Source organism: Perognathus longimembris, chromosome 11 (genome assembly GCF_023159225.1).
Source record: "Perognathus longimembris pacificus isolate PPM17 chromosome 11, ASM2315922v1, whole genome shotgun sequence".
NCBI lineage: Eukaryota > Metazoa > Chordata > Mammalia > Rodentia > Heteromyidae > Perognathus > Perognathus longimembris.
Window position 1 is genome coordinate 12040183 of NC_063171.1, and position 13872 is coordinate 12054054.

A 13872-nucleotide genomic window follows, 5' to 3' on the forward strand; every position below is an offset into this window, starting at 1 on the left:
ATCTTCTCCCAATCTTGCCTGAGCCAAATGGAACATTCTTAGAACCAAAATTGTATAATTTTCCTATAGTTTTATAATAAAGTATTGGGTGTAAGTGGGCAGAAGTATTAAAATTGAAAAATGTAAGAATTTGAAAACTAGGCCTGACATCTGATCCATTTCGACTACTAAACCCTTAAAGAATTCTCAAAGAATAGTATGCATGAAAATCTTAGACTAAAGTAGTCTGAGTTTGTGCAAAGCAATAAGAATATTTAATTCAAAAGCAGAAATTTTAGGAGAAAATATTCTGAGATAGGATTGGTAATAAGAGGAGGATTCTAAATGCATAAGAAAGACAAAAATCAAATGATGAGGAAGGTGCTAGCCAATGAAAAAAAACTGATAGTAAATATAAAATAAAATCTTTATTTGTACTGATATTGTCTCATTTTTTCCTCTCTAAGATCTTGATCTTAGGCCTTGTACTTGCTCTGTTTGATTACATCCATAGAGCTTTGATACTTGAGCCATTCCTCCAGGTATGATTTTTGCTCTTTGTTTTTGTGTTGTTGTTGTTGTTGTTGTTTGCTGGTTGATTGAAAAGGGAGTCTGCTCAGCCTATTCCAAACTGTGCTTCTCAAATCTGAATCTGGGCTGGCTTTGTACCACAGTCCTTATAATTCTGGCCTCCTGAGTAAGTAAATTACAGATTTTAGCCATCAGCGCCCAGCTTCTATTATAAGCATACTGAGCTTTACAACTTCAGGCAGATAGGGGGAAGGGAAAATTGGAGAAAAAATGAGGGAGGCGATAATGTTTGACAAGAAATGTACTTAGTACCTAATGTATGTAACTGTAACCCCTCTATACATCATCTTGACAATAAAATTAATTTTAAAAAAAGTCTTTGATAAATACTAGTTGAGTAAGTGTGTCATCACATTTAATTCCCTAATAAAATGGATGTAGTGTAAATAAATATTTTCATATTACAGAGGGGGAAACTGATATGTAAAAGGCAATCACCAAGCATCCTGTATTCAGGAGGCTGGGATGGAGAGGTTTGTGGCTTAAGTCCTGCTGGAGCAAAAAAAAAACAAACATCCATGAAACTCCGTCTTCAAAGTAACTATCAGAAAGACAGAATGGAAGCCAGGCAGTGGTGGCTTGCAACTGTAATACTAGTTATTCAGGAGGCTGAGACCTGAGGATCATGGTTTAAAGCCAACCCTGGCAGGAAAGTCCATGAGACTCTTATCTCCAATGAACTACTCAGAGAAAGCCAAAAGTAGTGCTGTGGCTCAAGTAGTACAGCACTAGCCTTGAACACAGAGAGGCTCAGGGGCACAGCCCAGGCCTTGAGGTCAAGCCCCAAGATGGGCAAACAAGAAACAGTTTAAAAAGAGAGAATGGCATCATGGCTTAAGTGATAGTGCACCAATAAATAAATAAAATAAATAAATAAGTAAACAAATACAACATGGAGATACCTATGTACCTCAAAAGTTGTACAACTAAGATTTAAAGGCATACACTACTTTCAAGTTCTTAGGATTATAATTACTATAATATTTCTCTTTCCTCTAGGTAGTGAATTCGATTAGTGTAACATTTACAGGGCAAAACTGTAATTGTCACTAGATAGTACAGTCCAAAGCAAAGGAACCAACTAAATGAAACCATGTATAAAGTCAGTATCCATCTACTACAGGAATGACTTAGTTCAGAATTATAATTCATTGACATAAACTATCCTACCTTTTATTTCCAGCTTTATCCTATGATATAGATAGCAAAGTATATGGACAACTAGCATAACTATGACCATTACAAAAATTACATTGTCATCATTAAACACGTTAGTATGCATTAAATTCAAAGCTGAAGGTGTTATTCTACTCTGTAAAGTCTTTTTTTCCAAACTGGCCTATGCAAATTACTCCTGACCAATCTATTTGAATTAATCTAGTGTAAATGAATATCACTCAGGATTTTCAAAAGGCAGTGTAAGCATGAATTGAAATGAGAAATGAGTGATAGATGTATTTTGATATTAAAAACAACTAGATGTTGTCATTTTAAAAGTTTCTTGTAAATACAAGGCAGGCACTGGCGACTCCTGTATGTAATCCTAGCTAATCAGGATGCTGAGAATTGAGTTGTGTGGATTTGAAGCCAGCCAGGAACAAAAATTCATGATTTTATCTATAATTAATCTGAAACAAAGGCCAAAAGTGAAGATGGCAGTTAAGAGGTAGAATGTCAACTATGAGTCAAAATGCTAAGGGACAGTGCCCACTACAGGTAAATAAATAAATAATAATTTTTGAAGAGTTCAACATACATACATACATATATGCAATATATAATAGAACTGAAATATTCTGGGAAGACGGCGGAGGAGAAGCAGAGCCCTAGCTGAGCTCCCTCCGACATCGCAGTTTTTTCACCCCATAGAAACTTTTACTCCTAGAAAGACAGCCAAAGTAAGTTCTAACAGTACAGGGATTCTGGCCAGGAAGGAAAAATCGGCTTTGCTGGTCTGAAAACACAGATTTGAGCTCCAGGCGGCGTCCTGCCCCCGCGCCAGTGCCAGCGCCGGCACAGCTCCCGGCAGAACAACTGCACTCCACGCGGCTAAAGCACACAGCGTATACCAGCGAGAAATCCTCCAGACAGCGGCTGAGCACGGATGACCTGAAATCACAGAGAAAGCGTGAGTACCCCACGAAAGATAATTCTCACTCGCGCCCACAGAGCAGCTTCCAGAAGGCAGCCCTTCCCCCACCGCCAGAGCAAAGCGCCATATTTGCCACTGGCATAGGGTCAGACCAGATAGGAACTGAAGCGGGCCTGGGGAAAGCGAGGTCAAAGTAGCCATCTTTGAAAAGGGCAGGAGGGACCCAACAGTGAGAGCCAACTCCACCCAGGAGAACGCCCCCTGCCCTGGCAGAAGGTGAGTCCTGGGCAGGGGCTTATCCAGAGGTTCCCCGTCCTGCCCGCCGGATGTTCTAAATTTAAAGCAAAAGTTGCGAGCAGCTACCGGCGGCACGGAAACACCAGACAGCGGAGGAACAAACAGTTCCTGGGACAGATAAACGGTGCCATCACAGAGGAAGCCCAATTCCCAGCCCAAAACGGAGCTGCATTCCATAGCCACCTCTGCCAAGGAGGCTGCCTCACCCAGGCAAGCAAATCTCAGCCGAGCAAAACAGGCCAGAGGCGCCCCGCCCTGCTGAGTCCACAGCCTATTCAAATCCAGGCATCAAAGGCAGCAGCCCCACAGTAGACAGAGGAGCCACAGTTCCTGAGACTGCTCACGTCCCCATCTACAGAGGACGCCAAGGCCCACCTGCAAGCTGTGTGAACCTCAGAGACCCAGGATTGCACCAACAGGGGAGAAGGGTCAGAACAGACCACCCCTTGCATACTGAAATCAAGTCAAACCAGCCAATCAGAAAAATAGACTGAAGACTATTGCAAGGAAACCAGAGACTGGGGAAAGACCACCCAAACAAGGAGGACTCCATTTTTTTTTCTTTTCAAACATTTTTTAAACTTTTTAAAAAAATTTTTTCTTTTTAATTTTTTCACATCTGAAACATCGTTGGTTGTTTTTTATTTGTTTGTTTGTTTTCCATTTTTACCGGTTTTATCAAGTTTTTTGTTTGTTTGTTTGTTTGGGTTGTTCCTTCTCTGTTTTTTTTTTCTTTTTTATTTATTTTTTCTTCTTTTTTAAATAACTAGGAAACTTCTTAACTCAGAATATCTAAGTAAAATTAAATGCTAGAAAAAATCTGTATTCAATCCATTATCCTTCCGTTGCTACAAGAAAACAACAGTTTTCCAAATATTGTATTTATTTACACAATCAATGTTCACTTATTGACAATGACTCTGGCACTGTAGAAGGTTTTCCGATATACAAATGTGTTCCTCCAGAAGGAACCTCACAAGAGATAACAGAAGATGTGCTCCCAGAAAATTGTATTGCCTAGTGACATTATACTTAACTTAGTTGTGAAAATACACAGTTAACCGAGTTTACACAGTAAAGAAATTGTCTTACAGTGAAGTTACCTAAATCTGTCCACCATTATCATAAAGTATTGTATTCTCAACTTTCACTATCCACTAAAGTTAGTAGGTCACAATGTGGTCACATGTGACTGTGTGATCACAGAGTATTGCATGGGCACATAACAAATTCTTGGACAATGTGGTGAAGCATAAGATCTGTAGAAGCATTATGTGTGGGAAAAAGCGTGCTAGCAGTTGCCTAGAAGGAAGTTCTTTGTATCTTTCTATTCTCTCCTTCTTTCTAATGAGCAGAGACTTCATGCCTGAATTTGCTGCGGTATCTGGTATCTTGTAATTATTCTTGTCTATCTTTTATTTTATTTATTTATTTTTTTTTGGCCAGTCCTGGGCCTTGGACTCAGGGCCTAAGCACTGTCCCTGGCTTCTTCCCGCTCAAGGCTAGCACTCTGCCACTTGAGCCACAGCGCCGCTTCTGGCCGTTTTCTGTATATGTGGTGCTGGGGAATCGAACCTAGGGCCTCGGGTATACCAAGGCAGGCACTCTTGCCACTAGGCTATATCCCCAGCCCAACTATCTTTTAAAGACCAAAAGGAAAATGAAACAATACAATAAAAAGAACCTAGGACACTAAAGTCATGATGAATTACTAGTGAAGGTCTGCTTTTTGTGTGACAAAAATGAAGTCAATGTTTGTTTGTTGAGCAGGGACTTGAATTTATCACCTCCTGCTTTCACATACATGGTTTCTGCTTCATAGTTTATGCTCTGCCACTTAAGCTAAGCTGTCTCTTTCAAATTTCTGCTGGTTAATTGAAGATAAAAAGCTTTTGGAAATTTTTCTTCTACTGTCTTAGAACCTTGATTTCAGAAGCTGAGTCCTGAGTAGATGGGACTAGTTTCATCAGCCACTGGGCCCTTGTTAAACCTGTTATTTTTTATAAGCCACTGTTACATTTTGACTGCCAAGTTTATTATGTAGCTAGAACATGAAGGTTAAGATAAAACATATGGCCATATGAGGGACCATAAAGCTATTCCATATTTTAATAAACTTTTTGGTTTCATGACCTTAAGAAACTCAGATTTCATGGAGAAATAAGCAAATGAATGGCCAAATTAACAGAGCATAGGACAACATTACTATAATTACTATACATGTAATCACAAGTATGCTCTTTTATATGTGACTCTTTTGGTGAAACTTCTGTATTTGGGAAGGTTATCTGGGTAGAATTTATTTGCCATTCTATTGCCATCTCTCTTCACTCCTTTTTTTTTTTTTACAGTGTATCAACTACAGGTGAGAAAATATGGTCTCAAAATGAAGAAGAAATTATGTTTAATGAAGTTAGGGAAAATAGGCTATCTTGATGTCAGTGGCTCCTGCTTATGATCCTAGTTACTAAGGAGGCTGAGATCTGATGATTAGAGTTTGAAGGAATCTTGACCAGAAAATTCTTAGATTTCTATCTGTTTATATTTTTCTGGAGAGGTGCTAGACTTAGAATCATATACATGAAACAGTTGTTCATAAATTCAAATTCTGTCATGCATGCTGCTTATCTAAGTTTACTGTGTATCAATCCACAAATCACAGTGCTAATAGATGTTTTGTTTGTTTGGTTTTGTTTTTTTGCCAGTCCTGGGGATTGAACTCAGGGCCTGAGCACTGTCTCTAGCTTCTTTTTGCTCAAGGCTAACACTCTTCCACTTGAGCCACAGCACCACTTCTGGCATTTTCTATATGTGTGCTGCTGAGGAAACGAACCCAGAGCTTCATCTATACGAGACTAGCACTTTACCACTAGGCCATATTCCCAGCCCTGCTAACAGATGTTTTTAGAAATGTCAATGGCTTTTGGGTTTAGAATCAATTCATAGCACCTAACTTAGTAGCTTTTAATTGACATTTTACTTCAGGCTAAACACAGATTGTAGTGTATATGTGTGACACGAAGAACAACTGTTTTACCAAAGTTATTTAAAAAAAAAAAAACTACTCATGATAAGTTTGCTTTACCCTTTGTGTATGGATTTTCTTTTTCTATCCTAACTAAAACTCAGGGGGTTTTACTTCTTAGCTAGTCTTTAATTACAGCAGAAAGCAGCTGGGAATATGTTTAGTATAGCAATTGTCTCTTTTGAAGATACACAAGAATCAGCAGTTAAGCAATAATCAAATGATTAGGTTAATCATAAGTACTCTGGCATCTGTCTCTTGAAATTCTGTATTAACCATTAAAGCTAGGGTCTAAAATAAGATTGTATTTTAACTTACTATAACGCTGAAAATGATGACATCATAATCACGAACATTCCAAAAACTTGCTGAAGTTTGGATTTAAGGAACATTAAATGAAACGTGATATTTTAATTTATTTTAAACACTATTCACTGCTTACCATGATCCAAAATATAGAAAGATATTTGATCTGACACAATAACAGAAAATCAAGGCTTTTAATTTTTTTTAAAAATAGAACACTGACTATATAATTGGATGAAGGTGTGGGTGTCAGACCATTACAAAAGCTTTGTAAATTTGCACTTGTAATGCACTCTTCCTTCTAGAGACTTACTGAGTCTTAAACATCTTTGTTCTATTTTATGGTAAGTGTGAAAAATAAGACAAATTTCCTTTCTAAAAATGTCACATTGTGAAAGGAATTTTGTATGTGGGAATAAATGACCTAATATTGAATAAATAACAAAAAATTCTATTCTTACCTTGGTCTGTCTCAAAGTATATGGTCAAATCAATACTTCCATTGAACTTTGCACTTTGCACAGGTCTGAAATTATGTGATGTATTTGATCAATTTTGAGCATAATATTCCAAAACGGAGTTGTCAAATATGTTTGTTTTATACAAATTTCACAAAAGGTATAATTATTCTCAAATTGTTGTGCAATAACTTCAGATTTGGATTCTAGGAAGGGATAAAATGTGTTCTCTGATGATCATTTCACCAGGATAAAGTTAAGGACACAGAACACCAAAGTATCAGCTGGGGCTCTGTGACAATTACAGTAAATATTCCATCACAGTTGTTGTATAATATACTCTACCCAAGGGGAAACACAGGAATGACCAAAGGGTATTCACATGTTTCATCCACACTCAACAGCATATGCTTATATAAGGTCTAGAAAGCAAGGAGTAAGAGTATTGAGAAAGTTGAAATTAACATTAAAACTCTGTTATCCACAAGAAATAGGAACACAGATACACTGACATAGACTCAGCACCCCCCCCCCCCACACACACACATACACAGAATACAAGTGAGATGTCACTTGGAATTCCTTAATGTTCCTTGCTGTTATCTTCTATTATAGGAAGGAAAAGAAGAGAAGAAGAGGATTGAAAATTTCTTTCTTTCAGTAGGTCAATTGCAAAAATTTGACCTATTTATTAAGCAATAGCTAACATGTATGGAATGAAGATGATATACCATTATTTACCATAGCTAAAATATGGAACCAGCCCAGTTTCTCCTCAGAAGATAAATGGATCAAGAAAATGTGGTGTGTAGACACAATGGAATTCTATGCTGCCATCAGAAAGAATGGTATTGCCTAATTTATAAGGAAATGGAAAGACTTGGACAAAATCATATTAAGTCAATTGAGTCAAACTTAAAGAAACATAGATTTCATGGTTTCCCTTATTGGTAGTATTTAGTATATGTCTAGTATAGTCCTACCAGAGTAACATAGTAGCTCAATAACTATGTGCATATCAGCCATATAAGATGATTCTAAGTGAAACAAATGCTATGTTATGCAAATGAGAGGCTTTTCTTTTGTTGTTTTTAGTATAGCATGTGAAATTATTTCTTTTTTCTTTCATTTTTATTTCTTATGGTTGCTGTATTTGATTTTGGTAGACTGGGTATGCTATTTGTTTATATCTGAATTAGGTAAGGGAAGGAGAATATCAAAATGGTGAGACAAAGGAAAACCCGGGGGGGGGGGTACGTGGGAAGGGAAATGGGAGCAAAATTAGGGAGGGAGTAACAAGTATGATAAGAAATGTACTCACTATGTATGTAACTGTAACCCCTCTGTACATCACCTTGACAACAAAGTTAAAATTTTAAAAAGGAAAAAAAAAAGATAATTACATGCAATCACTTCCATTTCTTTTTTTTTTGGTTGGGGGAAAGTATTTGAACTCAGTGGCTGGGGTGCTGTCCCTCAGCTTCTTCAGGCTCATGGCTAGCACTCCACTACTTGAGCCATAATGCCACATTTATTTTTGTTTTGATTTCCTTCTTTATTGTCAAAGTGAAGTACAGAGGGGTTACAGTTTCATTTGTAAGGCTGAAAGTACATTTATTATCCGACTTGTTACCTCCTCCCTCATTTTCCCCTGCCTTCCTCCATCCCATTTCCCTCTTCCCTGCCCCATGAATTGTACAGTTGTTTTACACTAAATGGTTTTGTAAGTATTGCTTTTGGAATAGTTTGTCTTTTTATCTCTCGATTTTGATAATCCTTTTCCCTTCCCTAGTTCCAACACATGTATATACAGTATCCAGGGTACTAAGATCAGATACAATGATAGCAGGGGTAAAACTATAGGAAGGGAATACGAGAGGGCAAAACAGGGTAGGATTTCACATGGCATGTTGAAAATAATTGCAACAATAATATACCATTTGTTCCCCTAACTTGGAGTCCATTTCGCTAAGCATCATCTTATGTGCTCACACGGGCTTAGCTATCGGGCAATTGTGATCTTCGGCTGACTATCCTAAGCATGTACTAATTATACCCTATGAGGGAAACCATAGAGTCCATGTTTCTTTGGGTCAGGCTTACTTCTCTTATTATGATTTTTTTCCATGTCCTTCTATTCCCTTCCGAATGGGGCAATGCCATTCTTTCTGACAGAGGCATAAATTCCATTGAGTATATGTACCACATTTTCCTGATCCACTCATCTACCTTGGGACATCTGGGTTGGTTCCATATTTTAGCAATGACAAATTGATGCAACGAACATAGTTGTACAATGCCACTTCTGTCTTTTTATGAATAGCTTATTGGAGATAAGAGTCTAACAGGCTTTTCAGCCTGAGCTTACTTCAAATTTCAATACTGAGATCTTAGTCTTCTGAGTATGTAGGAGTACAGGCTTAAGCCACCTGTGCCCTACTTTATTCTACAAACAACTGAAGATAGTGCAATATCATTATTCTTTTTGGTAGCTTAAAATGTTAGAAACAAAATATTAGTTGTTTGATCATGAGAAAATGACAGTAGAAAGATGGTACATTCAACATATTTTACAATCAGCAAGTTCAATTCAATTGTTCTCTAGAATCATTAGAAAAAGAAATAGTGTAGAAAATCTATGTATTCACATATTTGTTTAGCTAGCACTGTTGCTAGTTTGTGTTAAAATCCCTCTATGATTTTACAGAGGAGCATGAAGGCAAACTGAGAAAGAACTAGTTGAAAGGAACTTCTGAAATGTACAGCTTTGTGCAACTCAACTTCTCAGTGTCCTGGTAAAACACAAAAGTAAAAAAGAAGACAAATTGCTATCATGATCAACAAAAGTAAATCAGAGTGGCAATCAGCATTGAATGTAATCTTGACTATTTGATAAAGTGAAAAAAAAAAGTAAAAAATTTTCAGGTGAGTTTTCATTGCCTGGGCACAACTGGGCTTTGACCTTAGGAAAAGGACGGCAAAAAAGTGATGCAAAAGGTGGGTTTGCACCTATCAATTTTAAGATGCCTGTCCTCTACTCCCTACTACCTGTTTGAGAGGTGGGTGGCTACAGTACTGTGTTTTGTCTTTCTGATGCCTTTCTTGTATCTTTGTTTCCAAGTACTTTTTTTCTTTCCAATATAAATTTTCACCTATGCAGAAACTACAAAGCTCAAACAGGAGCATAGTGTATGTTGCAATTACATTAGGTTTGAAGGTGACTGTATAAGGAAAGAGGAATCTACACCCAGAAAAGTAGTGTGAGAAATGTAATACTGAAAATTCAGATGATTCCAGAAAAAATCTGGGAAAAAGTTTATTGTTCACATGTAAAAGAAAGTGAGACAAGTCAAGAAATGGGGTCATCTTCTCAAATTAATATTTTATATGACGCAAATATAAAATTTTAGAAAAATTATTGCATGGTCAAAGGATACAAAGATATATAAGTTATCACTAAGTAATATACAGAATTCTTAGTTATTGTGACACATAATGAACAGGACAGGAATGGCTCACCAATCATGACTGAGACTGTAGTACCATTACTTTTACTGAGATAATTTATTTTAATATAAACAATACATAAGGAGATGTCTGCTGCACTTATGAATAAGAATGAAATTTAAAATGTGTTCAAATATATTAAACATTTGACATTGGGTCATGGTGAAAAAAACACTAGTATAAACTGATGAGATGCAAAGCAATAATCATCATAGAGAGATAAAAATAGGCACATATATGTATAAGCATATACATATATACTTGTATACATACATATATACATATATATATGGCTTGAAACTACCTAATTAATAGAAATGCATAAAGAGCTATGTAATTGCTAAACCTTATATTGATAAATATATTCTAAAACCTAAGAATGCATGAATGAAATAATAACAGGATTGCTAATTACTCATTTTTATACTGTAAATCTGTTTCATCTCTCACTGGAAATCATATTAGTTGTCATCAAGTAAATTATTTGTTGCAATAGTTGAACCATTTTCCTATAATAATTTTTAATCTATAAGGTTGGTTTGAAAGAATGAATTATGAATATTTCATTGCATATTATTTTCATATTCCATGTGCATATTTCATGGAAATCTACTTTCATATAGCCTCTCGCTAACCTTTACTTCATTGAAGGAAATTATAAATTTCCTTCATCTTAGGAAAATCTTCAGAAAATAAATTCTTTACTTTTTGAGTCTTTGTAATATATAGTGATACCTAAAGCTACATAACTGGTAAAATATTGAAGTATTACAAGTTTTCTTTTCAGTATTTTTTTTTTTTTTGCCAGTCCTGGGCTTGGACTCAGGGCCTGAGCACTGTCCCTGGCTTCTTTTTGCTCAAGGCAATCACTCTGCCACTTGAGCCACAGCGCCAATTCTGGCCGTTTTCTTTATATGTGGTGCTGGGGAATCGAACTCAGGGTTTCATGTATGTGAGGCAAGCACTCTTGCCACTAGGCCATATTCCCAGCCCCAAGTTTTCTTTTCAGGATGACAATGAAATTCTAATTTTTTAAATTCTACACTAGAGAACTGAGAAACTACTAACGCAATTATCTGTTAATATTTTCAAAATATAATGCACCTTAGCATAATATATACTGTAATGTTTAACATTTTTCTTTTTTCTTTTTTTTCAAAATAATAATTATTTATTGTCGATGTGATGTACAGAGGGGTACATTTTCATAAGTTAGGCCATGGGTTTATTTCTTGTACTATTTGTTACCTCCTCGCTCAATATCTCCTCTACCCTCCTCCTTCCCCTCTCCTCCTCCATGAGTTGTTCAGTTGGTTTACACCACATAGTTTTGCAGTTGGTTTACACCAAATATTATTGCTTTTGGAGTCGTTGGTCGTTTTGTCCTTTGTCTCTCCATTTTGATATTCCCTTTCACTTCCCTAGATTTAATACCAGTATATACATTATCCAGGGTACACAGATGACATACAGTGATAGTATGGGAACAACCACAAGAAGGGGATACAAGAGGATCATCAACAAAACAAAAGTATGGTTTCAGATGGCATGTTGAAAGTGATTACAACAGTGATAAAACACTCATTTCCATAACATGGAGTTCATTTCACTTAGCATACCTTATGTGTTCATAAGGGTATAGCTATTGGGCTCTTGTGATCCTCGGCTGTGGCTAACGTAAACCTGTGCTAATTATTCCCTGTGAGGGAAACCATAGATTCCATGTTTCTTTGGGTCTGGCTCACTTCACTTAGTATACGTTTTTCCAAGTTCTTCCATTTCCTTATGAATGGGGCAATGTCATTGTTTCTGAATGAGGCATAAAATTCCATTGTGTATACGTACCACATTTTCCTGATCCATTTGTCTACTGAGGGGCATCTGGGTTGGTTCCATATTTTAGCAATGGCAAATTTACTGTGATGAACATTGTTGTGCTGGTGGCTTTAGGCTGTTCTTTTTTTTTTTTCTTTTCAAATTTTTATTATCAAACTGATGTTCAGAAAAGTTACAGTTTCATACGTTAGGCACTGGATACATTTCTTTTTTTTTTTTCTCAAATTTTTATTATCAAACTGATGTACAGAGAGGTTACAGTATCATACGTTGGGCATTGGATACATTTCTTGTACAGTTTGTTACCTTGTTCCTCATACCCCCCTTCCTCCTCCCTTTTTCCCTCCCCCCCCTCGGAGGTGTTCAGTTCACTTACACCAAACAGTTTTGCAAGTATTGCTTTTGTAGTTGTTTGTCTTTTTTTACCCTGTGTCTCTCAAATTTAGTATTCCCTTTGAATTTCCTATTTCCAATACCAGTATATACGGTTTCCAATATACTCAGATAAGATTACAGAGATAGTGTAGGTACAACCACAGGAAGGTGATACAAGAACATCATCAATAATAGAAGCTACAGATACACATAGAATGTTGAAAGTAGTTACAACTGTTTCCATAACATGGAGTTCATTTCACTTAGCATCATCTTAGGTGTTCATAAGGGTATAGCAATTGGGCCTTGTGATGCTCTGCTATGACTTGCCTAAACCTGTACTCATTATTCCCAATAAGGGAGACTATAGGCTGTTCTTGTTTGTAGTCTTTTGGGTAGATGCCCAAAAGTGGGGTTGCTAGGTCATAGGGGAGCTCTATGTTTAGCCTTCTGAGGATTTTCCACACCGCTTGCCAGAGTGGCTGAACAAGTTTACATTCCCACCAACGGTGAATTAGTGTCTCCTTTTGGCCACATCCCCTCCAACTTTTATTATTGATAGTTTTCTTGATAATGGACATTCTTACTGGGATGAGATGGAATCTCAATGTTGATTTGATTTGCATTTCTTTTATGGCCAGTGATGTACAGCACTTTTTCATATGTCTCTTGGCCATTCTCATTTTCTCATCAGAGAAATCTCTTAAGTCTTTATCCCACTTGTTGAGGGGGCTATTGGTTCTTTGCAGTTTTGTTTTGGATGAGTGTAAATTTTTTTGTTCTAAATATATTTTAGATATGAGGCCTTTGTCCGTTATATGGCCGGTAAAGATCTTTTCCCAATCTGTCTGCTTTCTGTTTATTTTGCGAGCTATGTCCTTTGCTTTGCAGAAGCTCTGCAATTTGATGCAGTCCCATTTCTCCAACCTTTCTTTGATTTGTTGCAATTCTGGGCCTTTATTAAGGAAGTTAGTCCTGTGTCAAGGAGCCCAATTGTTTCTCTTACTCCAACTTGTAGTGTTTTCATGGTATCTGTTAAAATTTCGAGGTCTTTGATCCATTTGCAATTGATTTTGGTGTAGGGTGCTATATAAGGATCTTGTTTTAGTTTGTTGCAGGTATTGAACCAGTTTTGCCTGTACCATTTGTTAAAGAGGTAACAGTGTAGTGTTACCGTCTCCAACAATCAATGTGTTTGGGTCTATGAGTGTTTTTAGAGTCAGCAGTGTTTGTTTAATGAAGTTGGGTGCTCCTGTATTTGGGGTTTAGATATGTAGTATGGTTATATTCTCGTGTAGGAGAGATCCCTTTATTAGTATGCAGTAACCTTTTTTGTCTCTTCTTATTGTTTTTAAGTTCAAGTCATTTTTATCTGATGTTAGGATTGCAACCCCAGCCTGCTTATT